A 13956-nucleotide genomic window follows, 5' to 3' on the forward strand; every position below is an offset into this window, starting at 1 on the left:
TCCCTCTCCCACTCCCCCGCTTGTGTTCCCTCTCTAGCTCTCTCTCTCTCTCTGTGTCAAATAAATAAACAAAATATTAAAAAAAAAAAAAAGTACCACATTAGCCATGACATGGAGAATTGCTTGTGGGGGGAAGCAGAAGGCCAGCTGTAATACTCAGACATCCAGGAGAGAGATGATGTGTGGTTTGAATCATGGGGTTTCCATCCTGATAGACATGGTGCATTTGGGTGTGCTTTAGATGAAGAGTCAAGGCTTTGTGAAGGATGGAGAAAGGAAACTGATGACTTCTTGGTTTGGGGCCTAAACCATTAGGAGATAGTGGAGCCATTTACTGAGATGGAGTGGCTGGGGGAGAAGCAGGTTTTAGGACTTATGTTTAAGATTCTTACTAGACATCTTGGCTCTGTCATCTGGCAGTTGTACATATAAGCCTAAAACTGAAGGCGGAGGATGGTGTTGGGAGAGTTACGTTTGAAGTCATCTGAGTGCAGACTAGAATTAATACTCCAGGATAGGCCACATGGCTTGGAGTAGCACAGAAACTCAAGTTCCTTCAACATTTGGAAGCAGTTTTATTGTCCTGCCATAGAATTTTCAGTGATTCAGAATCTGCTGACAATACCTTGAGCTGCTGCTTTTTCTGAGCTCTGATATCATTTGGGAAGAAGGAAAAATAAATAGTATTTGTTGAAAGTCTGATGTGTGCTGAGCAAGACGTTTTCTGCACTTTAATCTCCTGATTCTTGTGTTTAACATGTGAGGAGACTGGTGCAGAGTCAACAGATTAGGCCAGGTAACAGTGTGACTGAGCAGAGAATCCAGATTCAAATGCAGGTCTTTTGCCTTGCTTTTTGCTTTATCATGTTTGCAGTAGGCAGAGTTACAAAGGAGTGGCAATATTTTCCTTTGCCTTTTCTTGCAAATTATGTGCAATTTTAAAGTAAATATAACATCTCCCATATGTTTCTAAAAAGATGTTTCAAAGCTGTACTTGCTCATGGCAAAGAGAAAAAAACATACCTCAACAATACAAAAGACTTTAAGGTGGGAGTTAAGTATTCTGTCTCTTCTTCTTTAAGTATTATACTCTTTCCACAAATTCCAGAAATTTTCCAAGGCTATACACACTCAAGTAGAATCATTATGACATAAAGGGTTGTAGCTTTTTTTTTTCCCCACTTAATAATGTATCTTGGGCAACTTTCCATTTTGGCAAATTTAGTTCTATAATATTCTTTTTAATGACACCATGATATTTCATTTTATATGGTTAACCCACAATTTCTTTACTATTTCATTTTATGGTTAACCTCATGGACATTTAGATTATTTCTAGTTTGTTTTAAAATAATTACAAACAAGGTGGCAGTGATTGGCCGTATTTCTTTATCACTATCTCTGCTTCATTCTGCCAGTTTCTGTACAGGATAAGTCCCTGGTATTATGATTGTAAGGTCAAAATGCATGTTTCTTTTAAATTTGGATACATATTGCCAAATTGATTCAAATAATGTCACCTAATTTATAGCACCAATTTATAATCTTATTATCAGCCCCACAACTTCATCCATAATGGTTTTTAATAATATTAAAATTGGTGCTTATTAAGTAGACTATTATTTTGCCTTGACTTTAAACTTTTTTTTTTTTTTAAGATTTTATTTATTTGACATAGAAAGACACAGCGAGAGAGGGGACACCAGCAGGGGGAGTGGGAGACAGAAGCAGGCGTCCCACCGAGCAGGGAGCCCGATGCGGGGCTCGATCCCAGGACCCTGGGATCGTGACCTGAACTGAAGGCAGACGATTAAGGACTGAGCCACCCAGGTGCCCCGACTTTAAACTTCTAACTACGAGTAATATTAAGCATTTTTTTCTATATTTGTATTGGTCATTTCTTCTGTGAATTGTCTTTTTATATTTTTTTTGCCTATTTTTAATTGGGTTATTTGTTTTCTTTTTCTTACTGACTTGCAGGACCCCTTTATATCATAGATATTAGTCCTTTATCCATTATGTGTCTTTGCAAATATTTTCTTTTAGTTTGTTGCTTATTTTGAATTTTGTTTATGATTTACATAGGTATTTTTATATGTCGTTAAATTTATCATCCTTTTCCATTAGGACTTCTGTCCTTGGTTTACATTATAGGAGGTGTGGAGTCCTTACTCTGGAAAAGCTTCTAGGAGGATAGACTTTGTTATATGGCATTGCCTATGTGTTAAAAACTGTGTAGTCTGTAGTGGCTGACATATATGTTCTGTATTTCCTGACCTATCAATGTCATGTATGATTCTCCCAGCAACCTATGCTTCTGACATTGAGGTGGCTATTGGGTGATCATTATTTTTCCTATCCACCTCTTATTTTTTTCCCTGGACTACAGCTCTTTCTTCTCTTTTGTGTTATCTTTCTTGTCTCTTTTTCACCGTCGAAATTGTTTCCAGTTGCTTCTTCTTGCCACTGCCACTGTTGTGCTTAATATTTCCTACTCTCTTGACCCGTCCCTAACATTCCCACTGTCCTCCATGACATTTTTTCTGTCCCTTGTCACTTGTATGCTTCCCAAGATTTACTTGAAATACTCCACTGACTATAGGGTAATTGTGGCACTTCTCCACTCTTTATTCTTGCTTGGTAGTCAGCCTCGCACTGCTAAAGATCTACATGACTGCTCATGTTCACAACATACACGTGCGTGTGTTAGTGTGTGCAATTATTTCTGAATGGAGAGAGACTCAAGAATTCTTGTATCCAGATAGTTATGGTTTTAATGCTGGCCTCTTGGATTGACTATTTAGAAAACTTTATAGCACATCTGCTCTGATTACATATGCCAACTTTGCTTCAAAGAAGCTTTCAGTTTTTTTTTCCTTCTTCCATTTTTAGACTTTTCTATTTAAAAAAAATGATTTAAGATCTATAGTGCAGTGATTTGGGATAGCAACTCCAATCAAAATTGCTGCTAATAGGCTGTGTGAATGCTCTCACTCAGTGCTGTTTATGTGGTATTAAATTTAAAAAAACAGAAGCTTATGGTATTAGGACCAGGGTTTGGATAAGGACAAATGTCTTTTGGAAAATAAACCTGAGAGGATTTTCCCAGGCATTTTCTTTACCACCCAGAGATCTATTTTTATGGTTTTTTTTAGCATGGATCTTTTTTCCCCCCACAAAAACACCTGCCCCAGAAATAAGTTGCCTGCTTTAAATGCCTTACAACTTGATTTCCAACAGGCTGTGGCCAGAAGGCGCCAGGCCTGCTTTAGCTCAGAAGGTGGTCTCAGAAACCTCCTGACAGGCCACTGGCCTGAGAGCAACAAAGGCTTGGAGGGAGGGACACTTTGTTTTCTAGATAAATGTGATCTCTTGTTCCATTTTCTGTTATTTGACTCTTTGATGGAGAACCTTTTAGGACCTCAGTGCACCAGATTAGGACAGTTTGCATGAAATCAGTTAAGCTTTTTTGTCTTTTTTTTTTTTTTTGCTGTTTTTGACCAAAAAAAGGATCAATTCCATTAATCAATAGTTTGTGAAGGAAATAGGGGCTTGAGAATTGTGTACTACTACAGGTATATGAATTTGTTGGAGGACAGAATAGACTTTCTCTTTTAAAATGCAATTAAATGCAGGAGGTAGGCAGAAAGTGTGTACAGTGCCTTTAAGAAATGAATGAGACAATAACCCCTCAACAAATACTTGCTCTGCGTAGCGCACTGTGGAGATGTTTTCTTCAAGTTTTGGATGGGGGTGTGGGTGAGGTCAGATGAAATGCTGATTGGTCATTAAGGCTCAAAACTGAGAAAGCACCTCTGTCCTATTCAGCAGCTATCTCCAAGTTATAACAGACCTAAAATTGTGAGGTACTGAGCAGCTGCCAAGGACACAGAGGTTCTAGAGAAACAGTTGTGAATGATTATTTGAATATCAGAATTTCGTATCTTTTAACCCTTGCTTTCATTGGGAAATTTCCTATTTTATTAGGAGGGGGTGAAACCCTGTGCTACTGTCCTAATAGGCGACTGAACAGTAAGTCTTTGCTTCTTTCATTTAAGTGACTGAATTAAGGCCCAGTGCCGTGCCTGGGAAACTGGCCCCCGTGGACCACATGCTGAACAGTGAGCGGTGATGCTGCCCAGAGCTGTGGTCTCCAAACTTAAATGGGCCTTAGAAATACTGGGAAGAGCTTTTAAAATGCAGATTCTCAAGAAACAAAGATTTCTGGAGGTGTGGTCTAGGACTCTGAATTTAAAGAAAGGCAAGCCTGGGGACCAGTTGCCGTCTTAGGGGAAGTAGGATTTGCCTTAGGAGCACATTCAAATTCTGTCTCCTAATAGCCATGTACACTTCCATTTTGACCTAACAACCAATCAGAGAATAAGCTAGCCCTTTGAAATTAATGTGTGATATTGATATTGTAAACTTTTTATTCTTTTTAACATATCTGGTAGAAATACTTTTATGCTCTGCCAAGACAGTGCTTGTAGAACTAAGAGAAAATATCTTGCTGGCTTTGGGGAAGGTTAAGTCTTAACTCCTGAAGCTGAATAAACTGCCCTTGCCCAGTGTCACCCAAGAAACAGCCAGGAAGATTAGGAGTAAGAAATAAGTGAAACTGGCTTTCTAGTTACTAAGAACAAGAATTGGAATCTAGTATTTTATATTTTTTTATTTATACAAGATTTTATTTTAAAGTAACCTTCACACCCAACGTGGGGTTTGAACTCACAGCCCCCAGATCAAGAGTCACACGCTCTACCACTGAACCAGCTGGGCACCCCTAGAGTCTTAATTTTTTAATGTGGCTAACAGAGTATTTATAATTCATTTAAAATAATTTCAGCTACCATTTATGAATTCTAAGTGGGGAGGAAAAATGTACACAGACCTAGAACAAGAACAATTGAAAAAAAAAATGCACCAAGTGTTCTTATTATGATCTTCGGGGGCCAGGCTTAAATTTTGTCTCCTCTGGAGTTCATCCCCACCCACCCCCTATCTCCTTAGTCCTTATTGTCCTTATATTTTATATCCCACTCCCTATTTTATTGTTAATTTTTACATACTATTTGCCAGTCTTGTCATTACCATGACATAGTATCACCATGACACATGAAGTTTCTAGAAGCTAGACCTGGTATATTATAGCCTCCTAGTATTTGGTGGAAGGGGTCTCAGGAGCCAGCAAACCTAATTCCTTATTTCTATAGAGCAGAATGATGGAATCAAGACTGCTAAAAAAGCTGACCAGCGATGAGCCAGTTAGGGGCCTGGGCAGGACCTGAAGGCAGACATTCCACGCGGTGAAATGGAGAGAGAGCTGCCCTGGAAAATCTGCGCACCTGGTTTCAGGGCTTGTCGCTGCCATTTACTAGCTTTATTATCTCTGAGAAGTTCTTCACTTCTCTGTTTTCATTCACTCTACAATGAGGGATGTTTAATTATCTCTACTTCACAGGGACATTTAGAGGAATAATTGAGATAACACGTCAGTAGTCTTATCTCTGGATTCCCAGTAGAATCCCTGGGAAGATGAAGCCAACAAACTAACAAAAAAACCCCAGATGTTGGGCACCTGGGTGGCTCAGTCGTTAAGCGTCTGCCTTCGGCTCAGGTCATGATCCCAGGTTCCTGGGATCGAGTCCCACATCGGGCTCCCTGCTCCGCGGGAAGCCTGCTTCTCCCTCTCCCACTCCCCCTGCTTGTGTTCCTGCTCTCGCTATCTCTCTCTGTCAAATAAATAAAATCTTAAAAAAAAAAGAAAACCCAGATGTTCAGCCCTTTTCCCAGGGACGGTGACTTAATTAGTATGTGGTAGGGCTTTGTGCTCAACACTTCTTTTAAGAAGGTCCTCAGTGATTTTGATGTACATACAGCCAGGGTGGAGAACCACGAGAGAACCTTATTAGATGGCGATATTCCCTGTAAGTAAAGGCCAGTATTTACTATGGCTTAGGAATTTTGCTTCCACATATCCAGTGCCATGTCATCTCACTGAATAAATGATGGAACAAAATTTTTAGTCTTTTATATGTGTGTATTTTATAACCATATTGTGGAATGGTGAAGACACTGCCATTCCTTATGTTGAGGCAGAAAATTCTTTACATATTAGATAGAACTAAATTTAGAATTTTAAAATTAATTTATATTCCCCTCCCCCATGGGGTAACATTAAATAAAACCAACAAAATCCTATTGTTATGAATTCTGTCTTGTATTTCATTTGTTTCCCTGGGCTAATGATTATGGAGCAGAAACAGTTGTTGAATGCAAAATAGGTCTCATTAAAAAAGAAAATGTTATGTGGAAGGCTTTAACAAAAAAGAAGAAAAGGTTCTGACATTTAAGAGTGACTGATAAATTCCTTTCACCCTTTCTTTGATTTAAATCCCCCATGCGTATTTATCAACTTTGCAAACATATTGACTATGTGCGCATAAGGTTTGCAAACAAGTTCCAGAATGTTACCGCTAACCAATTAGTTTCTAAAAACCTTTCAAATAAACTTTTATCTTCTCCACAAGAGTGATTTAAGCATTGGAAAGAAAAATCAATGAACTCTGCATTGTTTGCTCTTCACTGGGAAGAATCGTGACTTAGTAAGAGTGGAGCACTCCCATGGTTGTTTGTAAGCACATTTATTCATAAGCTGGTATGATTGGACTTTGAGGCTCAACCACTGGCAAGGAAGAGCTTTTCAAGTGAAGCCATCCCCTGTGAAGAGCGCTTATATTTTCTTTTTTTTTTTTTAAGATTTTATTTATTTATTTGACAGAGACAGGGAGAGAGGGAACACAAGCAGGGGGAGCGGGAGAGGGAGAAGCAGGCTTCCCGCTGATCAGGGAACCCGACGCGGGGCTCTATCCACTTGAGCCGAAGGCAGACGCTTAATGACTGAGCCACCCAGGCGCTCCGAGCAGTTATATTTTCTATACAGATCATTTAAAAAATTCATGTCTCTAGTAAGACACCCAGATGTTAATCAGTTTTTTTTTCTTTTAAGTTATTCTGAGAAGCTTTTGGATGAACAAGAATTTTGAAAGATAAAATAATACTTATGAAAGCTAGATCAGCTCTTTTATAGACTTGCAGAACTCAGAGGAAAATGTACTTTTAGGCTGAGTGTGGTGGGATATTCAGAGATACTCTGTGACCTTCAGAAGTGCACACAGCCAGTTAGTGACAGAGTGTCCCCCTCTCCTTCCGCTCCTGGACCTGAGCCCTGACCGCCATCCGGGGTCAGGGCTCCAATGACATGCCTCAGTACTTCCTATGTCGTGGGGCCGAAAATATGTTTCCCTCTTCTTCTGCTCTGATGATTTTAGGAAATATCCCTTTCCTTCCTTCGAGAGAAGCATTATCTGCATTATTTGGCACTTTTTCCACATAGAAATGGAATTGTTTTCAGAAGCTAATCTCTTTCTGTCACTCAGATTTACTCTACTCTGGATGCTGGCAAGAAATCAATTCACATTTTTCATGTACCTTTTGCTGAAAGATTCTCTTGCAGAGGATCTGCGCTTTTTTTTTTTTTTTTGGTTTGCTAATGCACAGTTTGGTGATCACTGTCCCAAAATAGATGTGTTTACAAAAGTGTACAAGTGATATTCTTGTATGGCTTTAACACAGGCCTGCTTGGGGCCCTGTATGTGAGAAGGTGTCTTGGGGTGACATTTAGAGCAGAGAATGAGCAGGGCCCCAGCTTTGCTTATTACTGCTGGAGGTGATATTGCTTCTTGGCCTTTTAAAAGAACCCAGAGCTAGGAAATGTATGCGGGTGTTTGTGTGTGTGTATACATATATGCATACATACCCATGCAAATATATATACACAAATACTTACATATAGTATGTGTATGTTTCTGTTTGCTTTCTCTATTTGTTTTCCCCCCCTTCTCATTCTTACTGACCTAATTTTAATTTTGAACATGTAGGGCATGAAGAGAAGTCACTCCCTTATCCCTTCTACTTGATTTTCTCCCACTCTTGAGAGTAACCAGCTACATTGTTTTCTGCGTTATCCTTCTTGTGTTTCTTTTTGTAAAGATAAGTATTTGTATCTCTAAAAATTTCCCAAGCTTTTCTTACACCAAAGTAGCATACTATAGATATATGCTTATTTATACTTTGCCTTTTTCACTTACTAATATCTTCTAGAAATTAACCCATATCAGTGTATAGAGGTCTTTTTTATTATCTTGTACAGTTATATAGTAGTCCACTGCGTGTAGGTATATATTATTTTATTCAACCAGTTTCCTATTCAGGATCGTTTTTACCCTAAATGGCAGAGGAAGAGTTTAATGTGAATCTAATGTTAAGAGTTTAATTGGGGGCGGGGGGAAGAGAAGACAAAAAACAGATAAACACAGTCATCATAAGAACCTCAAAAATATGCTGAGTGAAAGAAGCCAGAACCACAGGACCGCAGATTATAAGATTTTCATTTATGTGAAATATCTAGAGAAGACCCATCCACAGAGACAGCAGGTTAATGGTTGTCTAGGGCTGTGGGTGAAATGAGGAATGAAGGCAAATGGGCATGAGGTTTCTTCTTGGGGGTGATGGAGATGTTCTAAAATAGGATCAGCTCACAACTCTGTAGATATACTAAAGTCATTAAATTACACATTTAAAACAGGTATATTTTAATGTATATAAATTGTACCCCAATAAAGCTGTTAAAAAATTAGCATCAGGTGGTATGTTAGACATTCCTAGAATATGATGACTTCTAATTCCAGCATGGCTTGAAGAGTTAAACTCTCTTAGATGCCATATATACTTAGTGGAAATGTTGGGAATCTCTCCTCCAATAATATATGGTCTCTTATACCTCACATCAGAGGTTGCTGTTTTGTTTGTTTGTTTGTTTGTTTTTTACAGCATTTTCTGCTTGAGGGTTTTAGTGAACTGATAACCCCTAGGGACATTTACTTATTTTAAACTGACTGTGACAAAAATTGATTTAATACTTTTTTTTTTAAAGATTTTATTTATTTATTTGACAGAGAGAGACACAGCGAGAGAGGGAACACAGCAGGGGGAGTGGGAGAGGGAGAAGCAGGCTTCTGCTGAGCAGGGAGCCCGACGCAGGGCTCGATCCCAGGACCCTCTGGGATCATGACCTGAGCCGAAGGCAGACGCTTAATGACTGAGCCACCTAGGCGCCCCTGATTTAATACTTTTAAAGAATTGAATTCTAAAGGACCTTGTAGACCACTTTGTTATGCCTTTCATTTTACAGATAAAACTGTTAAGAGTTTTAAAACTCTAATTATGTAATAAAGTTAGAAATACAGTCTTCTACTCATCTGTTCTGCTCTTTAAATATTTATGCTATTCTGTTAGGCAGCCATTAAAATGATAATTATTAAGACTGTGTAGAAACATGGAAAACTATTATACAAATGAAAAAAAGCAGCGTGCCAAATGACCTAAATATCATGATTGCAACCAGTATGTCAATTTTGTGTACATATTGAGGCCTGGAGCATAATAGACAAAAACACTATGTGTGTTGTGGGTGTTTCTCTTTTAATATTCCTGAATGTGGCTGCATTATATCAAAATAAACTTCTTTTCTAAAAATATTCAGGCTACCATAGAAAGAATGTGGAAACAAAGGGATGGTGCTTATGTTGGTAGCTACCTAAATTTGTGGCCTGCATTTGCAGACTTTCCCAGACACCTTCTGGCAGTGGGAATGTGTGTGATAAGGTTGTATCATTCTAAACTCCTGGAACTCTTCCCTTGTTTACCTGCCCCTGGAAGTCTTCCTTTGTTCCCTTGTTTCTCGTCCTATTTTATGGAATCTACGGATCTGGCGTGGTTGAAGAATGACTTCTATGTGGGTGGTAACTACTGTTATCTATCTCTACAGAAGGCAGAACATAAAGAAATTGGCTTAAGCTAACACTTCATGGTTTAGATGACATTGGAAGAATATTTCGTCTCCAACATTGAATGAGTTACAAAGAATGACTGAGGGTGTTCCTTCTCTGGTTAGCTTTACAACTCAATGGATTGTGTACAATGAGGTCTGAGGAATGGAGAAGTACATTAGGGAGTCTCTCAAGACTCCCTTGGACTTGATTTTTCACTTTGACTCTAACTAAATGGCTTTTCCATGTGATAAGAAGCATAAAGGAGCTACCTAAACAATTTAAGCAGTACACTGTTTCAGAGCCCAGCTCTGCCAAATACATTTCAATCATATATACCTGTTTACTGCAGTGGACGAAACTGGAGTCTTAGCCCAAGGCTGAGTTGGTGGGATAAATGTGAAGCTAGTGAATTTTAACATATTATATAAATGCCCTTCCTTGAGGGATTGGATCCTACTTTCTAAAATATTTGGGTTTCTCTGAATGATGATTTTGCTAAATGGTAGATGGTATTTATTAGCTCAAATAATTGATTACACTTTTATATCATTGTGCTCTTTCTGTTAAAGTGTTGAGATTTGGGGCGCCTGGGTGGCTCAGTCGTTAAGCGTCTGCCTTTGGCTCAGGTCATGATCCCGGGGTCCTGGGATCGGGTCCCACATTGGGCTCCCTGCTGGGTGGGAGGCCTGCTTCTCCCTCTCCCTCTGCCCCTGCTTGTGTTCTCTCTCTTGCTGTGTCTCTCTCTGTCAAATAAATAAATAAAATCTTAAAAAAAAAAAGTGTTGAGATGTTATGGCCATAGCAGTTCCATTTTAGGTTAAGAAAAGAGGGGGGGCTACTGTGGAAAGGAAAGTGAAGGAAGGGGCAGTGTGAACAAAGCAGAGGACACTATGTCAGATGTATAGGCAGTGCTTGCTGTTAAACCTTTGATAGTATAGTTAATTCAGTTTTCCACTCTGGTTTAAACAATTTATTTTATTCTCTCTTCCCAAAGAGACATCTTCCTGAATTATGTTGTTTTTTTTTTTTTTTAATTTTAATCCCACCAATCCTTTGCTCAGAAATGTCTGGTGAATCTCTCATGCCAATGGATTAAGATCTTATTCTACCAACATCCCTGACTTCCTACAGCCTAGTTTTATCCAGCCCTTGGAATCTTATGTCCCATCATTTTTCTTTTGAGTCACTCTTCCAAATTTGGAGACCCATTGTTCCCTATCCTCTGAGCATACCTCTACACTTTCCTGTCCCCAGGCATCCAATACTATGTTATTATCACACTTCTCCTCGTTCTAGCCCACTGTATTCTCCTTTCTCTATGGAATCCCATAGTATTTTTGTCTTTACTTTTGACTTGGCATTTATTTTTTTAAAGTTTTCAAAAATAAAACCATAATAGTAGCTACCATTTATAGTGTTTATGATATGCCAGGCACTGTTTTCAGTACTTTACATGAGTTGATTCATTCAGTCCTCAAAAACATTTCAAGATTGTTATCCTTCTTTTATAGGTAAGGAAATGGAGGCACACAGGGACTAGGTAACTTGCCCAAGGTCATACAGCTAGTTAAGTGGCAGATCTGGAATTCTATCCCAGGCTATCTAGATTCAGACTCTGTGTTCTTGACCACAGCTCTAAGCTACCATTAATAAATTATCTTTTTAGATGTTTTATTGTCTTAAAGTTAACCTCTTTAAGTCAAAGACAAAGTCTCCTTGTTCTCTGCTTTGTGCCTGAAACAAGGAGTTGCTCTGTGAACATCTGTTTATTGATATGACCTATTATTATTATTATATATTTTTAATTATTATTTTCTTAAAGATTTTTAATTTTAAGTAATCTGTATGCCCAACGTGGGGCTTGAACTTATAACCCTGAGATCAAGAGTCACATGTTCTACCAACTGAGCCAGCCAGGAGCCCTGATGTGACCTATTATTATCAGTGGTCAGTCAAGTTCTCAGGTTTTTCTAGGAGTTTTGGCTTTGTTGGTTTGACTTTATGATTTTATCCTGATACACTGACACTCTGTTCTCTAATTACTGGTGTGAGATGGTCAATGTGGCTGCCAAGAATTCAAATCTGGGGCTTTTGTTACCTAAACGAATGGTGCTCAGTAGTGGGTGACTACTAATGTGTGCGAAACCAAATCTCAAATTTTGCTCTGTGAAAGTAAGTAAATATTTTTTGAAGTAAATATTTTAAGTTTGTGTGTTTGTTTTCTTCAGCACTATTTTTATTACTTTTGGATTTTTGATATGTCAGATAAAATGAGAAAGAGCAACCTATACTTCACTTTCCTTGCAATATCAAATCCTAACACCATACTTAATTTTATGCAGTTCCTCCTTGATTTCTTTGGAGAAGAAAAAGCTCTTCATGCAGGGAAGAGTGAAAGTTGGTTATGTTGAAGTTACTTTTAGCGAGTACCCTGCACGTATAACGTTAAGCTTTAAAATCACATTATCTCTCCTGGTAAGGACAGATACATAGTCAAAAAAGCTGAAGTCTCATGTTGTTGGAGTTTATTTTTTGTGTTTCTTTTATCTGTTTCTAATGGCATACCACTTGATAAGAGGTACTCAAAGCCAGATGTTTCTAGTGCTCCAGTGGTTATATATGTGCCTGTGTGTGGGTTAGTGAAATAAACACTATCTCTGGCTAATGTAATAAGAAAGTATTTGGAAGAATATTGAATAACTTGCGGAATCAAGGGGAAAATGTCAGCCTCAAGGATATCCGTAACAACTATGGAATCTTAGGGTGCCCAGGCAGGAACATCTCTTAAGTTTTGGCCATTGAAATTCTCAGTTCTGTTTCCTGTCCATGCTCAGCTCAGGATTTGTGTTCTTTGGAAGGGAGTCAGATTTGCTCTTAGCTTAAGTCAGTCAGGTGCCCATTTCTTAGTTGGTGTGATTGATAGGCCATCAAAAGCACATGAAATGGGAAAGGAGTATTTCCAGTTACTGAAGAAGGGGAAACGGGAAACACCGACAGATGCCCACATCTAACAAGGTTCATCTCAAAGCAGAGAGAATTTAAATGATAGTTTTAACTTGGACAATGAGAGATTTGGACATTATCTGGATTAAATCACTAAGTTATTCTTCTAGGTGGAAAATCTTAGCAGTTTATTTCATTAAACAACAAGTGTTTTATGTTGAATTGCAAAAATGATTTTTTCTGGTCACATTTTAAAAATATTTATTTTCATGTTTATTTAAATTTTTTAAAAAGATTTTTTTTTATTTATTTATCAAAGAGAGAGAGAGCACAAGCAGGGGGTGCGGCAGGCAGAGGGAGAAGCAGACTCCCCACTGAGCAGGGAGCCCGATGTGGGGCTCGATCCCAGGACCCTGGGATTATGACCTGAGCCGAAGGCAGATGCTTAACCGACTGAGCCATCCAGGCGTCCCTAAATATTTTCAAATTTATTCTGTCTTCAAATATATACAAAAATATAATATGAACCCATAAGTAACCATTATCCAACTTCAAAAATTGTTAACATTTTGTCAATCTTGTTTTTGTTGATTGCATTTGAAAGAATTAGCATAAGATGTTTTTACAACTGACTATATAAAAACTCACAAGATTTACTCTGAAGCCTGAGAAATGCTTTATGAACATAAATCCAAGCATCAAACAATCAATCTCAAACCAAAAAGTATGTTGCCAGTTAGAACAAAAGATGACCCTGATTAATGCAGTGTTTATCAGGAAGTAAAATTTTATTTCAATCACGAAGGCTTTTTACTGGCTTAAGACTGGTGAATCAGGGCGCCTGGGTGGCTCAGTTGGTTAAGCGACTGCCTTCGGCTCAGGTCATGATCCTGGAGTCCCTGGATCGAGTCCTGCATCGGGCTCCCTGCTCAGCAGGGAGTCTGCTTCTCCCTCTGACCCTCCCCCCATCTCATGTGCTTTCTCTCTCATTCTCTCTGTCTCTCAAATAAATAAATAAAATCTTAAAAAAAAAAAAAAAGACTGGTGAATCAATGCCTCAATGACTCTTTCCAGATTACCTTTCCCAACTTTGTCTTCTGGTCCTTGGAATCTTTGGGGG

General features: G+C 38.6%; 1 protein-coding gene across 1 annotated transcript in view; it reads left to right on the forward strand.

Moving 5' to 3' along the window:
• Nucleotides 1-13956, forward strand: part of PLCH1 (phospholipase C eta 1) — a 201336-nt gene that overhangs the window by 100757 nt on the left and 86623 nt on the right. The gene's annotated exons all lie outside the window — the stretch shown is intronic.

The sequence above is a fragment of the Callorhinus ursinus genome, unplaced genomic scaffold (genome assembly GCF_003265705.2).
Source record: "Callorhinus ursinus isolate GAN/ISIS: 27379988/994484 unplaced genomic scaffold, GSC_fseal_2.0 scaffold1, whole genome shotgun sequence".
Lineage (NCBI taxonomy): Eukaryota > Metazoa > Chordata > Mammalia > Carnivora > Otariidae > Callorhinus > Callorhinus ursinus.